The sequence below is a fragment of the Pinus tabuliformis genome, chromosome 6, assembly GCF_031772625.1.
Source record: "Pinus tabuliformis cultivar Carrire ecotype Pingquan chromosome 6, CPIR1, whole genome shotgun sequence".
Lineage (NCBI taxonomy): Eukaryota > Viridiplantae > Streptophyta > Pinopsida > Pinales > Pinaceae > Pinus > Pinus tabuliformis.
The window spans coordinates 1707242059-1707267834 of NC_142292.1; positions in this window are offsets into that span (position 1 = coordinate 1707242059).

Genomic DNA, 25776 nt, shown 5'->3' on the forward strand with positions numbered 1-25776 from the left:
ATTCCCAGCTTCAGTCATGGAGATAAAAGGAATTAAAGGAGATATCGGAAAAATGAAATTTGTGTTAATTCCAAATGCCAAGCCTGTGAAGCACAGTCTATGTATGTTGAACCAAAGAGTAAGAGAAGAGGTCAAGAAGGAGATAGATAAAATGCTAGAGGTAGGACTTATCTTTCTGGTAGACAAAGAAGAATGGATCAACGCAATATTTATCTAGAACAAGAAGGACACCATGGAAATAAGGTTATGTGTAGACTATCATAGCCTCAACAATGCTTGTGTCCATGACCCATTCCCCACGCCTTTCAGTGATGAGGTCTTGGATAATGTTGTGGGGAATTAAGCCTACTCCTTCATAAATGGGTTCTTAGGGTACCATCAAGTCCAGATAGAAGAGGAGGATAAAAAGGAAACAACTTTCACCATAGAATGGGGCTCATATGCATACCACGTCATGCCTTTTGGCCTAAATAATGCACCTGTTGTGTTCTCTTGAATTTTTATCGCCACTTTCAGAGACTATATTCACCAGTTCTTGGAAGTATACATGGATGATTGGACAGTTTACAACCTATTGAAGAAGCATGCCAGCTTACTTAGAGTAATGTTTGACTGATGCAGATAGCTACGAATCTCCCTAAACCTAAAGAAGCGTATCATTGCAGTTCTATTTGGTACGTTGTTAGGCCACATAGTTTGCAAAGATGGTGTTTGTATGGACCTTGGAAAGGTTGTGGCAATTGTAAATATGGATCCTCTAGCCAATGTGAAGTAGTTGCAATTGGCGTTGGGCCACACAAGGTATTATTGCCGATCCATCCACAATTATGCATCTATAATTGTTCCCACAAAAAAACTTCTTAAGAAGATGGAACTGTTCAACTAGACAGGGACTTGTCAAGCGGCGTTGAACATCCTCAAGGAAAAGATGGTAAGTACACCCATTTTAGTATACCTGGACAGGAACAAACAATTCCACATACATATCAATGCATCAGGCATTGCGCTAGGGGCAGCGTTGGCACAACGAGGGGAAGGTAACTTGGATCATTCAATCTATTTTTCTAGTAGGAAGATGTCGACTACAAAAAAGAATTGTACCAAAATCGAGAGAGAAGCACTAGCCATGGTATACTCCTTGCAAAAGTTTTGGTACTGTTTACTTGGATCCCCATTCAAATTATTTACAGATCACTTGGCATTAAAATAATTGGTCAAAAATCCAGTCTTAGATGGAAGAATCTACAAGTGGATATTACTTTTCGAGGACTTTACATTTGAGGTTATCATTAAATCAGGTAGGTTGAATGTGGGACTGGATCACCTCTCAAGACTAAAATCAAGGGAAAGTGATGGCTCCCTAAATGATCAACTATCAGACACTGATTTGTTCCACATAGAAGCAATACTTGACTACTTGGAGGAACTCATAGCTTTTCTAGCTAGAGACGAATGTTTAGAGGGGCATACGACGATGAAGAAGAGACACATGGTGGTACAAGCAGCTGACTATCAATTGATCGCAGGACCTCTACATAAGTTTGGCCTCAATCAAGTCTTAGGACGAAGTCTCCTCCATCATGAATGGAAATATATCCTATGGGAGTGCTACTCTCGAGTTGTGGGAGGTCATGTCGGGGGAAAAGCAATGAAAAGGAAGGTCTTGTAAGTAGGGTTATGGTGGCCTACACTCTATAAGGATGCCAAAGAGTACATGAAAGGTTGTGATGTGTGTGAGAGAGTTGGAGAACCATCACATCATGATGAATTACCCCTACAGACGGTACATACAATGAAAATATTTGAAAAGTGGGTAGTTGATTTTATCATGGTAAACAACCCACCTGCACATCATTATCACACATGATATATCATCACAACTACCAAATATCTCACGTGATGGGCAGAGGCGACACCAATGAAAGATTGTATAGCAGGCATATCTGTGAGGTTCATTTTTGAAAACATCATATCCAGGTTTGGATGCCCAAAAATCCTAACAAGTGACCAAGGGACTCATTTTATAAATGAAATAATTGTGTCCCTCTTGCAGAATTTCCTAGTCCAACATCATAAGAGCAGCCCATACCACCCTCAGGCTAATGGGACAGTTGAAGCATTCAACAAGATACTGGAAAATGGATTGGCAAAGATATGTTTAGCACGTTGAGATGATTGGGATGAGCATGTACCAGCCACACTATGGGCATACCAAATGAAAGTCAAGCGCTCACACAAGAAAACACCATTACAGTTGGTATATGGATGGGAAGACATGGTACTTGTTATCACTCAGATTTTCCTTGAAGTTGTAAGAAGAGGGAAAAGGGTTTGAGGTAACAACAAACCAACATTTACATACGGAATCTAGCTAATCTGTACCCAGGGAGGGCTCTCTATTTAATATTTAGCTTGGTTCTATACGATATTAGGCTAGTTATGAAAGCTTGGGGGTTTCGATTGTGTTTGGTGGTGGAGTTCAGAAGTAGATGGATAGAACAGAGCAGATCAGGCCATTGGGCTATGGAGTCAACTATAGATGGCTAAAATGGATTTGGATGATTCAACAAAGGAGGGCTTAAAATGGCAAGATAGTTAAACAAGGAACAAATGGTAACTTGAAAGGATGGAATGGCTTTGAAAGGGATGAAGGGCAGTTAAGAATCATTCAACATGTTTCAAAAGAAGGGAAAATGAATCATAACTAATAAAAATCAGTTAAGGATTTCTTACTAAATAATAAAAATGATTAAACTAAGAAGCAAAGAGTAGTTAAGAATTCCTTGCCTATGATAGTTTAGAGGAAAACATTTTAGAATAAAAGTGACTTAATAAAGATAGACTGCACTTAAGCACTTTCTGAAATATACATTTTTCGTTTTAATATTAGAACTTGAACACAAGTGAAATAATAAACTAGAAAACAATAACACATGAGATATAGAATACTTATTTTCCCATTATTTGACACATGAATCATGTAAGAAAGTCCCTTGCTTTATTTATCCATCCAGTTAGCCATACAAGAGTTGATCAATAGCTTTTATTTTCCAAAATAATAAGTCTATAGAAATTTCTAATAATCCACCCTCAATACTCCGAATGAGGGAGTACTTATACAAAAGTTTACAATAAAATATCTCTTAACAAAGAGATCAATAATCTAGGAAGCCTAACTATATGTTACATAAAAGTAGACACAGATGGTCTCGAATATAGAAGATAAAATTGAGTTGTTGCCTTGATGTCCCTATTTTTGTGAATGAGCTGGAGGCAAGTCCTATGATTGGGCATCTTGGTGTCTGTCTTGTAATTCTGTGCTGGCTACATGCTTTTGACTTTCAATTGATACTCTTTAACCTGCTCTGATACACTTTACCTGTTTCATCCTCATTCACCTTCCTTTACGAAAACTGACCATGGTAAATATTTGATTTTACCTAAGAAATTTACAAAATTTTTGTCATGTCCGTCCACCTGCTTTCCTTTGGTACTTTGGTCCTTTGAAGCTTCCTAAAGATTTCATCAATTTCAGTATATTTGGCAAAATTACGCTGAACTAAAAAAAAATGTTTTATCTCATGTTCAACATAGAAAAGGTTCTCCAGACTGTCATAGAGAACTCTGCCTGTTGGTAGTGCCTTGGGTGCAGATGCACTTGCTGATGAACTGGGCTGATTGTTTGCATACTGGGCCAACTTGTCCATGTAGTCTTCATGCCTCATTAATTTATCATTAATTACTAAAGGACTGGGAAGCCCTTTGCTCTGCAAAATACCAAATTTCTCCATAAAATCATCAATATCTTCTTGCATGTTTTGGCACCTCCTTTCCAAATTCTGCATCAGTGACCTTTTCGTTAATACCTTTTTCATTTCTAGGATGGTTTCTATTCTGTCTTCAATACCCAGCTCTTCTAGCTGGTACCTATTTTTGTTGTTCAAAAAATTTATTAGCCTGATGGCTTCCTCAGGCTTCCTTCCTAACTCTTCCTTGGTTTTCTGAATTTCTTCAAGGGCTACTTTCAACAAGTCAATCTATTCAAAAATTATTTGTATGGAGGACCAAACATCATTTATTGAATGAGTGATGTTGGTCCAAAGAATCCTCCTAATATCTGTTAAGGGTTTTTCAAAGGTGACGTCCTTCTCTAGAGCTTTCACCTGCTATGCTAAGCCTTTATTTTTCCTCACTTCTTTAGCAAAATTGACCTTTGTGACATCATATTTTTGTTCTAAAGTTACAAATTTTTCTTTTACCTTCTAGAGTTTAGAAACTTGTAGTTTCATTTCCTCCATGGACTTCATTAATTCCTCTGTGCTTAAACCTGAAGTAATTGTGTGTGTTATTTCTGTTGTTTTTGTTCCTGTAATTACTTCTGCTGTTCCTGTAAGGTCTCTGCTACCTTGACATCCTTTGGGTTATGACCCAATCCAATAATCAATTCTTCCAAAGATTTAATTCTATTATCGTTAGCCTGTGAGGAGGCTCTTTCTATTTGTAACTGAGCAATTGTATTATTCAAAGAATTTTCTAATTTTTGGGTCATCATAGCCTTACCAATCAACGTTGAATATACCATCTCCCCTATTTTCTTGTGCAACTCAATTTGATCTAAGGGGTGGATGTCCTTGGCCATGACCTCAAAATCGGTTTTGAGGTAATCTTCAATTGATTGAGGCTACTGTACTTTGGGTTTGAAGAAGCTCATCTACATCTTTCCTTCTTTGATGTCATAGGCTGACATCAACCTAGTTTTATTTGTTGGGGCCCTTTTCAAATATTGATCATAAACTTGGGTTCTTAATGGTTCATTTTTAGCCTTTATTTCTTTGAATTTTTTCTTAATATCGATATTCTCATTTCCTAGACGCCCGAAGGATGACACTTCAGTACTTTTTTGTCTCTCTAGCTCCTATCTCTGTGAGCTAGAAGGTATCTCGCCTACTGGGAAATTCTGCTGACTATCTGCACCTTCTTTCCTCTGGATTCTTGTAGTTTCTTCAAAATATTCCTCCTCTAAAAGGGGATTTAGCCTATGCCCCTTAGCACCAGGCTGTTCTGATGGACCACTGGCAAGGGTAGCTACTTCCCTGTCTCTCTTTTTGTTCATTTTCTCATTTAGAGGAGTTTGTAAAATTGGGGGCTCTCAAATATTGACTTGAGTTGGGTGAGCCTATGTTTGGGCCTGCTTCTGAGAAGCTTCAGGCTATTTTGACATGGTTGACTGTTGTGCTGCCTGCGTGCTAGTCTCCTTTTCTCTTCCCTATGATGTTTCTGCAAGTGGTGTACTGGTTTCTTGTGAGTGCCTTTACGATGTGTCAGTTGTTGAGGCACTAATCCCCGATGCTGAATTTTGAGAAGTCTCAAAATGTACTTGTCCAAAAGAATCCAGGTCAAGTGTTTTTTTCAAGATCTTTCATTACATTTTCTATGTTGACCTGCTTGCTATCTTTTTCTACTAAGATTCCTTCCCTCCATTCATCCATATTAGCAAATTGCTCAATCTCTGGAATTCTGTGATGCAAGTATGGTGATAGTCTGTTTTTCATCCTTCTATCACAGATGAAACTATGAGGGTCATATGGAGTCCAACTAAAACTTTTGTTTAATTTCAGATCATCTTCTAGAATTTTTTCTACTACTTTCCATGCTTCCCTAGTGTTGCAGACAAATGGGCCTAAGTGATCCTTGATTCTAAGTTGTGCTTTCTTCTTGGCCTTAGTAAAATGTGTCAAATCTGAGTGTATCATCTGTCTATAATATTCCAATGCAAACAATCTCATTGGAACATATCTAGGTAGCTTGAATGGGGAAAGCTCACACCCATATACCCTGATTTCTATGTGATTTTGGTATAAATACCAATCACCCACTCTGCACTATTTGGAGAGCTAAAGGATCCTTTTGATGTCATCATTAATCCTAGGAGGGGAATTCCCTATCAGCAAGGTGGTTACTAGGTGGACAAACTGATCGATGAACTCGTTATAGGAATAAGGGCAAGCAAAAGATTTATGGAAGATGGAAGTCCAAAAGATGATCAACCATCTACTGTTTGGTTGATTATCAGAGACATCTTCAATTATTGGATTAGAAGGATTAGGGTCTGATCTAGAAAGAACATGTACATGTGTAGTGATTGTTTTACCCTTTATAGGCTGTTTTGGAACCTTCTGCTTGATTGTTTCAGGAAACTCAATTCTCCTACTCCTTAGGTTATATTGCTTATGCACCTCATAGATGGCTGTGTCATATCCTTCCCTAAAATCAAATGATTCACCTGACTGAGTTTGAAATTGTTTAAGAATGTGGGCCTCTTGATCCTCTTGTGTCAAGAAAACTTCTTCCTCATTACTGAGTCCCATCAGATTTATTTGAGTGTCTTCTACTTGTTCATCAGAGTTTGAGGCTTCTGCATAATTTTCCTGGAAAGGGGGTCTAATGCTTTGGTCTACACCAGTCTTCCCAGTGTTCTAGTTTTTATTTTTTCTAAAATTAGGATTTCTCCCTATGTTGGCTGGCTGACAATTCTAGGGAACTTTCCTTTTAACTATTTCCACTATATCTCCTAGCCTATCCATCCCTTTAATTATGGCATCTAGTTTCTATTCAAAGGGTGAGGATTCTTACTTTAATGATATTCTCCTTTCACTTCTAACCTTGGCTCTTTTAGACACGAGGTTGGCTTCAACACTGATAGCTATGCTTTGCATATCTTCCAAAGTGCGAGGAGCTCATTCTCTTAGCTGAAAGGCCATGTCAGAATCAAATCCATCAGGGAATTTGATTAAGGCTAATTCTGGTGGAGGTCTAAGGTTTGGAGGGATGGAATTATAGACACTGTTGAATCTAGTGTAGTAATCCTACACAGTTTTTTGTGTTCCTCTCTTTAGGTTTTCATACTAGGATGGAATATGAAGGGGATATTTCTTTTTCTCCCATCGGTTCAGGAATTGTCTATAGAGAGTTTCTAGGCTATATATACTATTTTCTGGTAAAGCCTTGAACCAAGTTCTTACTTCCCCAGTTAAACTTTGAACAAATATTCTCATTCGCACATCATCAGCATCTATTTCATAAATTTTGAAATAGTCAGTCATCTTCTTGGTGTGTTGCTGGGCTATAGACATACTAGTACCATCAAATTGAGTGATTTTACTTTGGTAATCCTGGGGCATGGCACCCAGGTTTGCTGGTAGTACCAGAGGGGCATATCTGTTTGCCATTGCAGTAGGTAGTGATGAAACAACAGCTGGGGTTGGGATAACAATGGGTGTCTGAGTTGTGGATGGAGGGGTAGAAGGGGTGGTTTGTTGTGGAGTGGTTTGAGGTTGAGATGTATGAGGAAATGGTGATGAGCTTGCAGAGGTAATAGTGATTAGAGAGGGATTGGGTGTTCCTTTAGTGGTAAGATCGAATTGGAGGGAGTTCTGCAAATGTCTATCAATTGACAAATTGATAGCTTCAAGTTGTAAGTCTTCGATGAACACTGGGTTTGGGACTAAGTCAATTAATTTAGAATCGGATGAAGTCCTAAACAATGAGGTCTCAAAGAATTCATCAAAGGGTTGTCTTCAAGATAAATCCACCTAATAGGGCAGGATGTTGATCTGAAGGTGGGCCGAGAACTGGCAAAACTTTCTTGTCTCCTAAGAATACTAAGGATGAGATTGGGGTTCTCAAACACTTGTGGTGGATTGGGATTAGGATTAGCTCTAGTGTAACGAGTCCTTTCTGAAGCTAGGTTTTTAGGTTTTGTTTTTGGTTTTTCTTAATTGATGTGAACAAAAAACTTTTATGATTTCTTTAAGAGGCTGTAGATATGAGATTTAAACTTTATTAAAGATTTATTATAATTGAAGAATTGGTTTCCCCAGTGGAGTCGCCACTATGTTATCACTCAGATTTTCCCTAAAGTTGTAAGAAGAGGGAAAGGGGTCCGAGGTAACCACAAACCAACTTTTAGGTACAAAATGTAGCCAATCTATACCCAGAGAGGACTCTCTCTTTAAGATTTAGCTTAGTTCTATAAGATATTAGGCTACTTATGAAAGCTTGGGGGTTTTGATTGTGTTTGGTGGTGGAATTCAGAAGCAGATGGGTAGAACAGAGTAGATCAGGCCATTGGGCTATAGATTCAACTGTAGATGGCTAAAATAGATTTGGATGATTTAGCAAAGGAGGGCTTAACAGGGCAAGATAGTTAAACAAGGAACAAATGGTAACTTGAAAGGATGGAATGGTTTTGAAAGGGATGAAGGGCAGTTAAGAATCCTTCAACATGTTTCAAAAGAAGGGAAAATGAATGATCACTAATAAAAAGCAATTAAGGATTTCTTACTAAATGATCAAAATGATTAAACTAAGAAGAAAAGAGCAGTTAAGAATTCCTTGCCTATGATAGTTTATAGGAAAACATTTTAGAATAAATGCGACTTTAAAGACAGATTGCACTTAAGCACTTTCTGAAATATACTTTTTTGTTTTAATATTCAGACTTGAACACAAGTGAAATAATAAACCAGAAAACAATAACACATGAGATATAGAATACTTATTTGTCCAATATTTGACACATGAATCCTGTAAGAAAGTCCCTTTCTTTATTTCTCCATCCAGCCAGCCATACAAGATTTGATCAACAACTTTTCTTTTCCAAAATAATAAGTCTATAGAAATGTCTAAGAATCCACCCTCAATACTCCGAATGAGGGAGTAATTATAAAAAACTTTACAATAAAATATCTCTTAACAAAGAGAGATATAATCTAGGAAGCCTAACTTTATGTTACATAAAACTAGAGATAGATGGTCTCGAATATAGAAGATAAAAGTGAGCTATTGCCTTATTGTCCCTGTTTTTGTGAATGAGCTAGATGCAGGTCCTATTATTGGGCATCTTGGTGTCTGGCTTGTAATTTTGTGATGGTTGCATGCTTTTGACTTTCAACTGATACTCTTTAACCTGTTCTTATACACTTTACTTGTTTCATCCTCATTCACCTTCTTTTACCAAAACTGACCATGGTAAATATTTGATTTTACCTAGGTAATTTACAAAAATTTTGTCACGTCCATCCAACAATTTTCCTTTGGTATTTTGGTCCTTTGAAGCTTCTTAAAGATTTCATTAGCTTTAATATATTTGGAAAAATTAGGTTGAACTAAAAACAAATGTTTTATCTCATGTTCAACATAGAAAAGGTTCTTTAGACTGTCATAGAGAACTTTGCCTGTTGGTAGTGCCTTGGGTGGAGATGCACTTACTAATGAATTGGGCTGATTGTTTGCATAATGGGACAACTTGTCCATGTATTCTTCACGCCTCATTAATCTATCATTAATTACTAAAGGATTGGAAAGCCCTTTGCTCTGCAAAATACCAGATTTCTCCATAAAATCATCAATATCTTCTTGCATGTTCTGGCACCTCCTTTCCAAATTCTACATCAGTGACCTTTTGGTTAATACCTTTTTTATTTCTAGGATGGTTGTTGTTCTTTCTTCAATACCCAGCTCTTCTAGCTGGTACCTATTTTTTTTGTTCAAAAAAATTATTAGCCTGATGGCTTCCTCAAGCTTCCTTCTTAACTCTTCCTTGGTTTTCTGAATTTCTTCAAGGGGTACTTTCAACAAGTCACTATGTTAACAAATTATTTGTATGGAGGACCAAACATCATTTATTAACTGAGTGATGTTGGTCCAAAGAATCCTCCTAATATCTGTTAAGGCTTTTTCAAAGGTGAGGTCCTTCTCTAGAGCTTTCACCTGCTATGCTAAGCCTTTATTATTCCTCTTTTCTTAAGCAAAATTGACCTTTGTGACATCATATTTCTGTTCTAAAGTTACAAATTTTTCTTTTACCTTCTGGAGTTCAGAAACTTGTAATTTCATTTCCTCCATGGACTTTACTAATTCCTCTATGCTTAAACCTGAAGTACCTGCTTGTGTTGTTTCTACTGTTGTTGTTCCTATAATTACTTCTGCTGTGACCACAACGACATCTGGTGCTAGAGCTATTCCAAGTGTTGAGGGGACTGCAATGGAAACCATTGGTATCACATTTAGAGGATGAGAGGTCGACTCTCCCTGCTTGCTCTTCAATGATTTTTCTAACTCTTTCTCAGTCTCCTTCAACTATTCATCAAGCTTTACGACTAAGTCCATAGGCTCTTCTTCAGATTTCTTTCGGACAACTTCTGTAGTTTGTGGATGTCCTGATGGTGGCAATTTTAGCTACTTTCTCAAGGCATCTATATCTTCATCTTTCTTCTTTATCAAGGCCTTTGTTGCCTTGACATCCTTTGGGTTATGACCCAGTTCAATAATCAATTCTTCCAAACATTTAATTCTATTATCTTTAGCCTGTGAGGAGGCTCTTTCCAGCTGTAACTGAGCAGTTGTATTATTCAAAGAATTTTCTAATCTTTTGTCCATCATAACTTTACTAGTCAAAGTTGAATATACCATCTCCCATGTCTGCTTGTGTAACTCAATTTGATCTAAGGGGTGGATGTCCTTGGCCATGACCTTAAAATCAGTTTTGAGGTAATCTGCAATTGATTGAGGCTACTGTACTTCGGGTTTGAAGAAGCTTATCTACATCTTTCCTTCTTTGATGTCATAGGCTGACATCAACCTAGTTTGATTTGTGGGTGCCATTTTCAAATATTGATCATTGACTTGGGTTCTTAATGGTTTTTTTTTAGCCTTTATTTCTTCGAATTTCTTCTTAATATCTATATTCTCGTTTCCTAGAGGCTTGAAGGATGACACTTCAGCACTTTTTTGTCTCTCCAGCTCCTGTCTCTGTGAGCTAGAAGGTGTCCCACCTGCTGGGAAAGTCTGCTGACTGTCTGCACCTTCTTTCCTCTGGCTCCCTGTAGTTTCTTCAAAATATTCCTCCTTTGAATGGGGATTTAGCTTGTGCCTCTTAGCACCAGGCTGTTCTGATGGACCACTGGTAGGGGTAGCTACTTCCCTGTCTCTCTTTTTGTTCCTTTCCTCATTCAGAGGAGTCTGTAAAATTGGGGGCTCTCCAATATTGACTTGAGTTGGGTGAGCCTGTGTTTGGCCCTGCTTCTGAGAAGTTTCAGGGTGTTTTGACATCGTTGGTTGTTGTGTTACCTGACCGCTAGTCTCTTTTTCTCTTCCCTGTGATCTTTCTGCAGGTGGTGTACTGGTTTCTTCTGAGTGCCTCTGCGATGTGTCAGTTGTTGAGGCACTAATCCCTGATGCTAACTTTTGAGAAGTATCAAAATGTACCTGTCCAAAAGAATCCAGGTCAAGCGATTTTTCAAGATCCTTCATTACATTTTCTATATTGACCATCTCACTATCATTTTCTACTAGGGTTCCTTCCCTCCATTCATCCATATTAGCAAATTTCTCAATCTCTAGAATTCTGTGATGCAAGTATGGTGATAGTCTGTTTTTCATCCTTCTATCACAGATGAAACTATGAGGGTCATATGGAGTCCAACTAAAACTTTTGTTTAATTTCAGATCATCTTCTAGAATTTGTTCTGCTGCTTTCCATGCTTCCCTAGTGTTGCAGACAAATGGGCCTAAGTGATCCTTGATTCTGAGTTGTGCTTTCTTCTTGGCCTTAGTAAAATGTGTCAAATTTGAGTGTATCATCTGTCTATAATACTCCAATGCAAACAGCCTCATTGGAACATATCTAGGTAGCTTAAATGGGGAAAGCTCACACCCATATACCCTGATTTCTGTGTGATTTTGGTATAAATACCACACACCCACTATGTACTATTTGGAGAGCTGAAGGATCCTTTTGATGTCATCATTAATCTTGGTAGGGGAATTACTTGTCAGCAAGGTGGTTAATGGGTGGACAAACTGATCGATGAACTCCTTATAGGAATAAGGGCAAGAAAAAGATTTATGGAAGATGGAAGTCGAAAAGATGACCGACCTTGGATTTCCTTTAATATCAAGTTTCTTGACAACAAATGGGAATTTTTCTGATTGATGGTAGAGGATGAGGTGATACATCAAGGTGGAGTACATAAAAACCTTTTCATTCTCCAGTCTCATGAACTGGTTATGAATTTTATCAGCAATATATGAAGCATAATCATACTTGACAGCAAGAGGTTGTCCTGGGGTAAAGATAGACATCAACACTAGGGTCAATTCATCTACACATTCACTAGTGTTGAATCCCATGACTGCAGATATCATCTCAACTACAATTTTTCCTATATCTATGAAGAAAACTGACATATGAGGAGGGGGATCTTTACTTTGATACTTTTGTAATATGAAAGTTTGGAAGAGGCGAGTGAACGCAGTGGGATAGTTTGGTTGATTTCCCAAGAAAATTTCCAATGGAAATGGGGGTGAGGGCCTGATTAGGATGAAATTGTAGCATTTCATTGATTGATTTAGCAGTTATTGTGAATATGACTGTTTGGTTGGGATATATGAATGCTTTGTAGATGGGATCATAATTTGCGTGGAATTAATGGATTATGTCAGGGAAAACATGCACAGTGGGGAGAAAATACATTGGGAGGTTGGATTCCCATAGTCCCATGGCATCATAGCCATTCAAATGGTTATCTCAGCATTGACAAAAGACTTTGAGGTGGTATTTATTAGTGTTTAGGTATTTTATTTGGAAATCTTTGTCTGCCAGAGGCAAATAGTCTAAATCACGATGAGGAGTGGTAATGGGAGCAACATTTAGGGCTACCAGAGTTTCCATACTGGTTCTTGTGGGTTTCAGGAGGGAAACTGAGGTTTTTTAGGTGGAAATGATGAAATAGCAGGTCTGGGTACTTGAATTTACAAATGCAATAGCAGAATTATGGCGAATTTTGGTTTTTTAATCAATTTGTAGTGAAAACAAGTATTTGCAGGGTTTTCTTGTTGGGAATTGGTAAATACCTGCTTTTTGGGGGACGGGCAATGGAATGCAGGTACTGGGCGTAACTGGATGGCTCTAGGTGGCGTTGACTGCGAAGTTTGGAGTAGGTTGGCAGCTAAAAACTCAAGCTGGTTGACCTCGACGTATCATTTGCATGGGCGTATAGGTTCACAAAATAAAACAACGAGAATGACTTGTTTTATTTTATACACAAATTCAAGGTTTTGGCAGGTTTTGGGATTTGGACGAACGACATCAGTGGCAAATGACATGATGTTTTTTCGTTTAATTTGGAGGCAGTAAGCGGTTTATATCGCACCTCTGATGGGGAACGACTGGTATTTGGCCTTGAGCCAGACTGCTTGACGCATGGCGAAGGCATTGTATACAAAATTGCTTTGCGATCGCGTGCTAACATGTGGTCACAAAGGGTCATGCGTTATGCACAAAAGCAGTCAGATCTTGGGGACTAGATGGACAACTATCGGGGATATGAAGTGATGGGGATTTAATGAAGGTGGGCCCGATATATTTAAGGATTAATTAATCATATTGGGGGCGACGGGATTGGACGGGGAGGCTGTTAATTAACTGTGAGGGTTAATTAATCCCTTTTTTAATGTGGTGGGGGTTAGGGTTGTTAATTAGTTACGGATTAACTAATTAATCCCTATTTACAATGGATTATGGTTATATTTTAACCAAAGGGGCGGGATATTAATATTTCGGGGGTTTTTTAATATAGTTACAATAATACGGGATTGGGTAAGTTTTATAGGGGATTTATATATTAATATGTTAATAGTCAATATGACATTATGAAATGGAAAAGCGCTAAGTATAAAACATTTGAAGTGTGTATTTAAACTTAGGCTAAGGTGAAAAAGAGGGTTTTTGTGGAAATATTTTAATTTTCCTAAGTAAAATAGGATTTTACTTAGGAAAAAACTTATCAAGGGAATGAATGATTTTTATGAAGGGGTATGATGATTAATGAATGGTCTTAAGTACTTAGGCTTTATAAATTATTGGGCCGAGGGTCCAGTCCCTCCAGAAGTCAGAGAAATGCTCTAAGCCCCTCTAATTTGATAAATAGTTTGGTAGTTAGGGAAATTAGTGAAACTTTAGGGGAAATGAGTAGGGAAGTTAAGTTATTTGACTTTCCTTGCTTGAGGTGCCTGGATCATAATACATGCCTTTGCTTTGTGATGAAAGTAAAATATTACACATTTATAATCACCATTCACCACATATCATTCTGAAACCATCATCTACTTACCCTATCTACTTTGACCTAGCATTTTTACTTCTTTATTTGGGTGCACTTATACCGGCAAACCCTTATCGCACTCTTTTTCTTTTACATGGTAATGTCTATCTAAATCTACACTTATTACATCCAAGGGCTCAGATTAAACTGTCGAGCTCCTTTTTTCACTCTACCCATATACTTATCTACCAAGATTACACTGTTTGGTCAAATCTTTATTCTCTACTTCTAAAACATGAAATTGAAATATGAACTAGCCAAGTTTAAACTATTTGACTATTCATGAATTGTGGCATAGGTGACAAGCTGCACACAACTGTTTATTATACAAAGTGAAACAGTAGTTGCATTTAGACTTGCACACTTTATTGGTCTTTCTTTTCAGTGGGGTTCATTTTCTTTTCTTTTTTGACCATCTTTTATTCTTTTTACCCTTTGATTTTTCCTTTAGGGTATACCCTCTTTACACATTTTAATTTTTTTGTTTTTTACAAATATGGAAAACCTTTGCAAAAAGTAAAGGTATGAACATATTACATAGTTCATCAAGTCAATCATGATATATGACACCTATTGGTATAGGGGCATAACGATACCCACAAAATTTGTTGTACTGAGCATCTTCATTTCTCAAGCTATAAATATGACAGATGATGTATCGCTACAAAACCGGTTGGAGGAATTCATGGACTTAGATGAAGACAAATTTCTAATTGAATTCCACCACTTTGCTGAGAAAACAAGTCAGAAAGCATGGCGTGACAATCACTTTAAGAGAAAATAATTCACAGTTTGAGGGAAATTTTTATTATACGAAAGAATGTTTCAGAAGTTCCCATGTAAGTTGTAGACGCATTAGCTTGGTCCATTCATAGTCGGGGGAAATCAGGGAATTTGGAGCAGTGAAACTTGTGCAATTGGATGGAATATTGATACCAGGATGGGTGAATGGTGCACGCTTGAAGCCTTTCCAACATCACAACACCCAATCTTCTAATTGATGAGTTCTCTAAAAAGGGCCTATAGGTAGGTTTAGACTCAGTATGAATAAGACAGTCAGGTAGTCAGTCTGTTTAAGTTTTGTTTTATTTTATTTTCCATACAATAACTCTCACATGTCAGTTCAGTTGCGGCTCCTATGCCACCTCACCGCAACCGACTGTGGTCGGGGAGGTCAATCACACATTTCACATGTATTATCCACTATACTCAGAGTCTTTTTCGTAATAATTAGGTAATAATACCCCTGTGAGGTAATTTTCAATAGAATATTTTCACATTATGGAAAGAGTTAACCAATAAAGTCGCCATTACAGTCACATTATTACCCATCTACTCCACATTATACTTTTCCCTTCGTGCATCAATGAAATCAGGTACAGCTCAGCCAGTGGTCACTTAACATGATCAATTCTTCATAGGGAAAGTTTTCGTAGTAATTAGTTATCGAGTCTAGTAAAAAATGTTGTGTTGAAGTTGGTCTAGTTAATTCGCATGGCTATGCATGAATGTTTAAAAGTTCGAATTCAAGTGAAAAAATTCTTCGAGTCTCGGTAAGAAAATTAACAAAATCACTCAAGAACTTGCTATTGGGCTCCTATAACTATTTTATATTAGTGACACAAAATTATGACGAAGAAAATCTCAGTTCCTGAAGACAAATTAGATTACTGAATTACAGTTATAGAATCATTGCATGGGAAATATGACAAGGCCACACTAGTAGACAATGACCTTTCAGACTACCCGTTTCCATGGCTCAAGTGAGAGGTATATACAGAACAGATCTCGAAATGTGATGGCACAACGGTGATGAAGATCAAAGGGATATTTCGGTCACTTCAGCGGTCAACTTTGATCAATTTGAGGAGTTTGTCAGTTTTCAGAACGTCGTTCACCACAATGAAATGCACTAAATGTCTGGTGAGAAGGATGCATGGTGGCTTGCTCTGGTTATAAATGGAATATCCAATTCATGTGGAGGACATTCAATGCCTCATCGAGCTCTCCACAACGGGAGATGCATTCTCAATCGCATTCCAGATAGGGTCGAAGCAAGCCAAGAAAGAGGGGGACAATGATTGTTACACCAAATATAACACCAAGTGGGGTGGAAAGGGTGCTAAAATATATTTTACCAACAAGGAATGAATCATATTTTCTTGCTACATCATTGCAGGGAAGGTAATGAGACACTTCTCCAAAAATGAGTGCACGTTGGACACCGTATCAGTTATGGAGTACTATTGCGAAGGAGTTGCGCTCAATTGGTCAACATTTCTGCTGAATGAGTTATTTGAAGCTTGCGAAGATGTATACAAACGAAGCACCAATTTCATTTTTAGGTATTTGATTATGAATTTTGCAATGTGGAAATGGTGCCCATTAGGAAGGAGGAAGCTCACGGAAATCACAGATGAGCAACCTCCAGCACTCAGATACACACCATGGAGGATGTTCAAGGACCGCAGTAGCAAAGAGATCAATGAGGTGTTCTTTAAGGACTATTACCAGAAGATGCTCATGACCATAAGGGTGGTGGAAAGATCCCCCAAAAGATTGCTCGATAACTGATCATAAGAAACTTGGTTCGGTGTAACGCATGGCCAGACTTATATCAAGGCATAATGCATCCATCTAGAGATTTTCCAAATGAGGTTGCGAGGTTCACCTTAGCAGAAGGGACATTCCACATCGAGGTAAGATTGTGTCTAGGGGTTACCTATGAGATTACAGATGGCTAGTTTAACTATCTATTTGAGGGAATGCATCCTCAATCACTAATACGAGACACGACAGGGAGCAGCAGGAAGAGGAGGCCAGAGGAGGAATTACAGTTGATGGTCTGTCAAATGGAGCAACGGATGAGCTCCATTAAGAAGACAATTTCTAGCTTCATGGGTTCATAAGGTACGACTCCCCAGTCTGTTGCTTTTCAGGGGTTTACTTTGTTTAACCCAATCATAACTACTCCCCTCGCTGTAGCTATTTCTCATTGCAACCGTAACTCTCAAACTAAACCAACCATCCCCAAACCGAGGCAACCAAAAGGTACTAAGGTACCAGTAGCCAAGAAGCAAAAGACAATGCCTGCCGTAATTATTCTTGACCTCACCTGTGATGGACTCCAGTCATCATCAGCCTCCCAAATTGTTGAAGAAAACCCACAATCCTACCTCTATTGTTTCACCCATATCGCGAGATCCATCCCCCCATACAACTTCCACCTCCATGACCCTCTCTGATGTAATCTCTACAGGAACCCACATAGCCATAGAAGAAATGGAAGTCGACTTGGCTATCCATTCCACCTAGTATCTGAACGAGGGTGAAGGCCATATTGCTATTTAAATGTCCTTGGTGTCCATATTTTTAAGAATGGGCCCACCCCCGAGCGAGGAACCAATCATCTCAAAACCACAATCCACTGCGATCAAACCATTTGAAGCCTCATTTCCTACTAATTTCCCCATTGTTCTAGAACCAGTCATTATCCCTCCCACTCCCCAGTTTCTTGAGACCGTGCATCCTACAACTTCCCCTCAAGGCCACTCAAAAAAATCCATTACTAGCAACCAACCACTGAAAATAAAATTCCCAGACTGATCAATAATGTATCCTGAGAACCTTCAGCATTGGCCATCCACAAAACTATTTAGATTTATCCAACAAGCAACTCAGAGGGTGAAAAATATCCATAATTACCTGATCGTCGAGCATGAGCAGCAGAAGAAAAAAATTATTGCTATCACAGTAGAGCGATATCAGCTCTGACAAACCAATCAACAACTACAATCACAGGTCGAGAAAGTGACATGAAAGTTAAGATCACTTCAGCCAACTATATCTGATTTAGTAATTAAAGCACCTGGGGATTTTTTAGGTATTACATTGGTCAACTGTTGTAACCATATTCAGAGAGCATGCATGGAACTTGTGGCCACAAACAAGGAGATGAAGAAAATTTTAGATACGACCAGAGCAGCGCTGCCCGATCCAAATACAAGATACATCATGGAGATCGAGAAAAAAATCAACAATTCCACTGCACTAAAAGCATCTATAACTAATGACTTGGTGGATGGTTATGTTCTACTAGAGCAATTCAATGACTGGTTAGATATATTGGACATGAAAACCAACCAGTCTATCCACTTTCCCAACAACTCCAACAATGCATCACTGACAACAAGACCTGCAGGGATAAAGGCTAGTTGAAGTAAATTGATTATGAGATCGCCGTTCTCAAGGCCAGGGTACAACAAATTGAGGAGGAATCGGCTGAAACAAAAAATAATATTTGTGATCTGAGGTCACTGATCCATAAACATGTAATAGCACTGCGAGAGGTATGTGAAGAGATCATAGAACAGTCGAGCACTATGCAAAATTCCCAGCTTAAGCAATTGAGCTCCACATCAGTGGCCAAATTTATCTAACAAACATAAATTGTCGCAAGCATGTGGTAGACAATATTGGAAGATTATAACTGCTTCCGCCAGGAAATGATTGTCACACTACCTGAGTTGGGGCCTTTGTTTTGAATAGAAGGCCAAAGTGTAGCAGAAGAAGCCCTGAACAAAGCAGGACCAACACAGCCAGGGATAGAATTAGGAGTGCCACAAGAGGAGGAACCAACACAACAAGAAACAATAATGAAAGACACCCCACCAGTAGGAGCAATAGATCCAACAAAAATATAGATATATTGAATTGGGGACGAGTCAAAGAACTGTGTTCAGGGCTTGTTGAGGACTTCATTTTGAATTTTGGATTTTGGAGGGAAGAAAGGTCAAGAACAGGTGGTGGGGACAATGGTTTGGGTTTTAGAGCTGATAGCCAAAGGAAAGGGACAAAAACTAGGAGTGAATGGGTAGTTGCAGTAAGGTGGTGGAAGAATACAGAAGCAACTGAGTAAGGGAAATAGAAGGTGACAAAGGGCAGAGTCAACCGAATGGAACTAGCCATGGGAATGCAAAACGAAGGATACAAGGAAAAGGATAGGATGTGGAAGGGTTGGGGATGAAGTGGGTAAGCAAGGGAAGGATCATGAGAGCCGGATCAGTTGCAAAAGATATAGGACTTTCCTTGGCTCTCCTTATGTCCATTCTTATCCGTTGTGTTCTATGAAAAGTACTCTATGTGTATTCGATGAATTAGCCTCGAGCCTTTTATATTCTCTCATGTACTCTCTTATATTATAGTTAATGAAAGAAGAAATTTGGGTTTCTTATTGTATTTCTCTGTTCTTTATGGGCTATTTAAAATTTTAGATGAATGATCAATGACTAGGTAGTTTCCTACGATAGCATGAACAGAATCACAATCTTAGATAGTACAGTGAATTGAGTGTGATGAGCTATTGTTGAATGCTATTTACATTTCCTCGATACCCCTCTCAAATCCATCTAAATTTGGTCATGATATGACTCCGGTGAGACTCTTCGCCCTTCAGGTAAGGTCAAAATGTCGGCGTTGTCCTACACTATAGTGGAGCCTTGTTGGCCCCTTGAGCTTGAACCCAAGGTATATTCCCTATTTTCATTTTCATGCCAACAAAAAGGAAAAAATATTGTAGCCACATCACGCTACTACAAATATCTAGTAACCAATACACATATTATAACATTGATGGTCATACAAAGGAGAAGTATTGAAAGTTGCATCCAAATATCAACTCAAAGAATTAAAAATAATATGTTGAGAAAATAAATATCATAGCCATAGATTTGAGTAATCAGGTAGAAAGAAGCTCAAATGTGGATGAGAATATTATTTGTACATCAATGTAGAAGGGGGTGAATCTGAGTAGTCTCTAGGAATAGGAAGAGGAAGAGATAACCAAAATATTCCATATAAAGATACAAATCAAGATGATGAAAATTGATTCTCTATTCAACTGAACATCATAGGAGAATCTCATAGAAATAGATCTAATCAAGAAACTATAAATAGAGACTCATAACCATCGTAGCCCATATCCATTAGAATGGGTTATTAAGGAGGTAGAAATAAAGGTAAAAAAATTGTGCGTAATCAAATTTGCTATTAGTGTTAATTTTATTGATGAAGTAGAGTTGGATTTTATCCCATTTGATGTATGTGGAGTTGTATTTGGGAGTCACTATATTTACATTAAGGATAAAATATTAATACATAGAGATAACTAAAATTTCCTTATAAAAGGATAATAAATCCTTGATCATCAACATGCACAGGGTTAAGTCAAAGATATCGCTAGTAAGTGTTTAAGCCAAAAGGTTGATCAATCCTAGCAAAAAGTGTTTTATTTTTACTTTTAAGAGAGAAACAATCTATATAAGAGTCCAGAATATAGAATAGAAAAATAATCTGGAAGAGCTGCTATAGGCATATATTGTTGTGTTCCAAAAGCCTAAAGAGCTACCACCCAAGAAGAAAGTAGAGCACAATATTTACCTCTTGTTTAACTCTCCATTGCCAAATATTGGCTTTTATAGGAAATCCATTATAAAAGAAAATGTGGCGAATAAAAAATTTCTGCAGCTATTATTCATCTAATTACCTTAACATGTGCATCACTTGTCATCAGTGTGCTAAATAAGGATGAGACTTGGGATATGTGTATTAGGGTGTTAAAGAAAATTACACTCAACAACAAATATCTTCTTCCTAGGATAGATGATTTGTTGGAGTATTTGCAATAAGACAAATACTTCCCTAAGATATAATTAATGTCAGGGCATCAACAAGTTTGAGTCTGAGAAGAAGATGTTTAGAAGAACACCTTCCAAGCTAGAAAAGGTTTGTATGAGACATTATTTATGTCGATTGGCTTGTGAAATGAATTGGATACATTCATGACGTTAATGAATGCTATATTGTTCCATTTGATAGATTTATTTGTTATTTTTTATTTCAATGATATATCAGTATACTATTCTACCTAGGAGGAGAACATATCACATTTGATGAAAGTGCTAGACACACTAAAAAAGCACCAGAGATTAGAAAACCTCAAGTATGTTATTTTTCATAGTAATTGTTGGTGTATCTAAGATATGTGATAGGTGGAGGAGAGTTGATTATAGATCCTACCAATATGGAGGACATCATCAAGTGGTCGATGCCTACTAATGTTTCTAAGGGCAAGAGTTTCATTGGGTAAACATGATACGTGAGGAAATAACACTAGAAGCAACACTAGTCCATACCATAATAGTGAACGGAAAGAGTTTCTAGTGGAGAATGGTTAACTAAGGGCCCTTAAGAAGTTAGAGAGGATGATTATTCAAGAATTTGTTTTGTTGCAATAACCATTCATTATGGAGAGGAGATGATTTGGTATTCTCTAGGGGTGGTTTTCATGTAAGGAGGAAGGCATGTATGCTACCATTATGAAGTATTTCATTTCGGTGGTGTTAGTGCCTAGATTTACCTTAGGTTGAAAAGGTAAGATCCAGGGCCAACATCAAACCACGTTTAGCTTGGTAGCTAGCCCTACCAGGTCAGGAGAGGGCTCTCTCTAGGTCAATATCAGCAAATAATGATCGGTGATGGCTTGAGATGACTGAAATATCTTCTGATTTTAGGCTAGGTATGAAGTGCAAGGATTTGATTTGATTTTTTGGGGGTTTTGCTTGAATCAAGGGAAAGGCAAATTTGGGTCCGGAGATGAAGGCCAGTTTTGCAGAGTTCTGATTGGGGCAAGAAAGGCAATCGTTTTGATGCTTTGATTTGTAAAGGTGGAGAGCTCAGACTAGTGAGAAGTTGAAGAGGGAGAGAGGGTATCAAGAATCCTCTTCAAACTGAAGAAAACATTGAAAATTAAACAAAACTATGAGGCAGAGCACAACAAGTTAATGAATTCTACCTTTGTCACTCATTTTTTTAATTTCAGAAGCCAAACAGAAAGGAAATGGTACACATAAATATCAGTGAACTCACAAATTACATAGAGAAGAACACCATCAAAACACAAAGCCACAAGGATCCAAAAAAGTGTTGCAAACCCTGGTCTTTCCTTCGCCAAAAATGCAGAAATCAAATGTACAATGGAGTGCCAAGCAATCCCAAGTGTCCAACCCTAAAAATGACTGAGAAATTAAATGATATAGACAAGCCTAACTCCTTCACAAGCCTCTAGGGGTCGAGCTCATCATTCTAGGAGTTGTTTCAACCATATTTAAACAAGGAACTGAAAAATAGTCAATGAAACAACTTTCCTCTATATAAAAGGAAACTGATTCATTCACTATCTTTTCACTTTTTAGTGAATGAATCTACATGGATGAGTAAAAATGTGCCAAAATTACATCAAAGTCATGAATTTACATCAAGATAAATCAAGAGTTACTTGAAAAAGTGAAACTAGTCAAAACTAGGCGAAATTCTGAGCTGCTGAGTGAAAAATAGGTTAAATTTCCCTATGCGCCACGCCTGAAACCTGTATGCATAGCACAAATTTGAGGCTAATTTTTAGAGCCTTCCCGTAGTCCAGATTGTGCTCATGATAGCTCGTTGGAAAGCCCTACCTGTCTACTTTCCAACCCAAGTGGAATTTCTAGATTTGGTGTCCATTTTCCCCTCCAAAATGCCAATCTGCCAACACTGCTTCCTGTGGGTGCAAAAGGTGGTAGAGAGGTTATTTTTTGTGTGTCTTTGACCCCTTAGGCAACCCAGAACTTCATCAAATCCTTAGGTAATTCATGAGAATACATAATTTTTCATAAAAAATCCAGAAATAGAAAGTTTTCCTCGAGAGGATCTCCAAATTATAAGCGTTCACCAAGTGGCGCTACGCGTTGGGCAGGAAAATCTATTTTGAAGCCAAAAAAAATCAAAATTGACAAAATTTTCTCCAAATTGTTGAAATTTGGATTGGAGGTCCATCATCAAGTATCATGCTCAGCCAAAGAAGCTTCAGCCAAGCTTTGGAGCCTATCTTTCCTTTTACGTCATTTAAGTGCCCTCCTTAGTCTTGCCTTCAGGATTTTGATCCTTCCTTTGCAAACATGAGTTCATGCCCAATAATGGTTTTTCATGTGCCTGAGCATGTCATTTTCCTTGTTTTCCTTCGCCAATAGCTTCTCAAGATGAATGTTGACCCTCTCAAGCCAGATCTCTCGATCAGCCTCTATCTCCTACTGAATGGGTGTCATCTCATTTAGGCTTCTTTGGGCAACCTGCCAATCTTCACGGACGTTTTGCAACTCCATGACTGTGTGCTGATCCTCCAATTGTTTGTTTCACTGCTCCAAATAGTTTACGACTGATTGAGCTCTCTGCAACTTCTTGGTCAATTCGTCTATCTCGGCCTTCTGCTCCTGAATAATCTCCCTCAGCTTGGAGCTAGGAGAGCTCACATCATCATCGATGAGTATGAAATCAGTGCCTTGGCCTCCTGAAGGGCCCTCATCTTGCATAGATTTCTTGCCTTTGTCTTGTACCTGCAACTGTACTGCTGATGATGGCAACGAGACCCCTTCCTCCCTAGGTGGAGATGGTACTTGTCGAGCTGCTGCAAACAATCCTCCCATGACTCTCTGATAGGTGACATAAGTCGGCACGCTAGTAGTCTCCGCCTCCTGACCTCCATACTAATGTGAAGGTTCACCCGCATCATGGACAACCTCCTGATGAGCTGCTGAAGCTGTGAAGAACTCATAGGAAATGAAGTCTCCCCATGGGATACCCTGCAAACCAAGTTGATGTACAACAATGATCTTAATGAGCGCATAGTGGTAAATGCTATTGTACTGTTGTTCAAGAGTCTTCTTCTATACAAGAGTAGTCATCCTCTCGATGTTTCGGCACATGAAATATGGAATGTTCATCATATTCACTCTCATGAAAGGCATCAATAATCTGATATGGTATGCATAGAGGCGTGAGAAGCGGCCCTCACAACTAAAGTATCTGATAATGAGTCTCATCAACGGCGCATAAGATTCTTTCAAAAACTGGAATGGGAACACTCTGCTGAGCTGTCTCACATAGCTAGGCCTGATGTATGATTCATAATGTACTCTTTCTACCTACTGTCTTTTGTTCCACTCCTCACCTACATTCGGTATTCTTGTTGCTTGAGAAATGGTCTCTGGTGTCAAGGTGAAATTTACACAAGCAAGAGTTACCTAACCATCATGCAAATGTAAAACAAACAACCGAGCCGACTCCTGATGATGTTGGATCTGAGCAATCATCTCACAATACTGAAAGCATGACTGTTGTTGGAAACACACCATGGCAAGTGGGTAGGCCTGCAATTGAGTCAATGAGGTGGGCTCTTCTCTGACAGGTTTACCACCCTTATGAGGCCTCCTCAATGCATGAAGCTCTGTGGTAGAATCACTGTCTTGTTCATATGATGACTCAATGTATGTCATGGTGTTACAAGTCTATCCCAAGTCAATGTTTGACTTGTTGAAAATGAGAATTTGGTGCTTTGTTTCTAATTTCCAAATGTGTGATAGGGAAGGACTGTGGGAAATATGGATAGTGGGTGTAGTGGAGCTTTGTCAAGTGAAATTTAAAATATAATTATAGTCAAATGTAATAACAGTCACTTGACTGTATTTAGGAATCTAGGGTTTGGGGATTTTTGCAAACGATATGGAAAAGTGATAGGGATGGGAAATTGTAGGGTTTAGGGATAGGGATAAATGGGAATGAGTGACTTGGGATTATAAGGGAATAGGGGATTGAAAATGATGATATGATTACAATGATGGGAAATGGAAATGGGAGTTGGATTATTTTGGCACCAAAGTCAAATTTTAATACTCAAATTCAAACCCTCAGAGCAGTTTTTCATAGGAGGATAGGGTTTAAATTTCGACATTCAAATTCTCCAAATCAAACTTCGAAACTACACCATACACTATTCAATAACATTTGCAAGATCAGTCGGACTTACTCGGGGCAAATGGGAGCAAAAGATTCAAAATTTCCTTGAAGGCAGTGACAAAATCGGTTTGTTGGCTCTGTGCGCCGTGCGCACAACACAGTGCGTCGTGACTAGTATGTGTGCCGCGCACATTTTAATTTACATAGTGATGCGTAGCTCTATGCGCCGCGACTGAATTTCACCCACAGTCAGTTCTTCAAAACCCTGTTTTCATTCCTCCACAATTTGACTCAACTTAATGATGTCTTTGGCATACCAATGGATTGTTCAAACACCACAAATATCTTATATGCCCAATGAATTTGATTTTTAATTTCAAATAACCCACTTTGTAATGTTTGCAGGACTTTGGCACTTTCACTTTTAATACAAACTCTGATTTTGTTTCCACTTGATTTTTTGAGCTGAATGATGAAATTCTTGTCTATTTTTTGTAGGGATAGCTGACATGGAATTTGGCAAAGGAAACCAGGGCTGTGCCTGAAGAATTTGACAACTGAATTTTTTTTGAAAATACATGGAATTTATTACAAAATATGAAATTGATGATTTTTCTTCAAAAAAAGTCATGATTGAGCATTATTACGATGAAATTTTTACAATGAAATAATATTTGAAACTCCATCATGTGCCTGCTGGCATTATTAGACATTTTGTAGACTGAATTAAGCGAAACCCTAGACCTAATGAACCCTAAAACCTTAAAATGACTCTTTGGCAAAC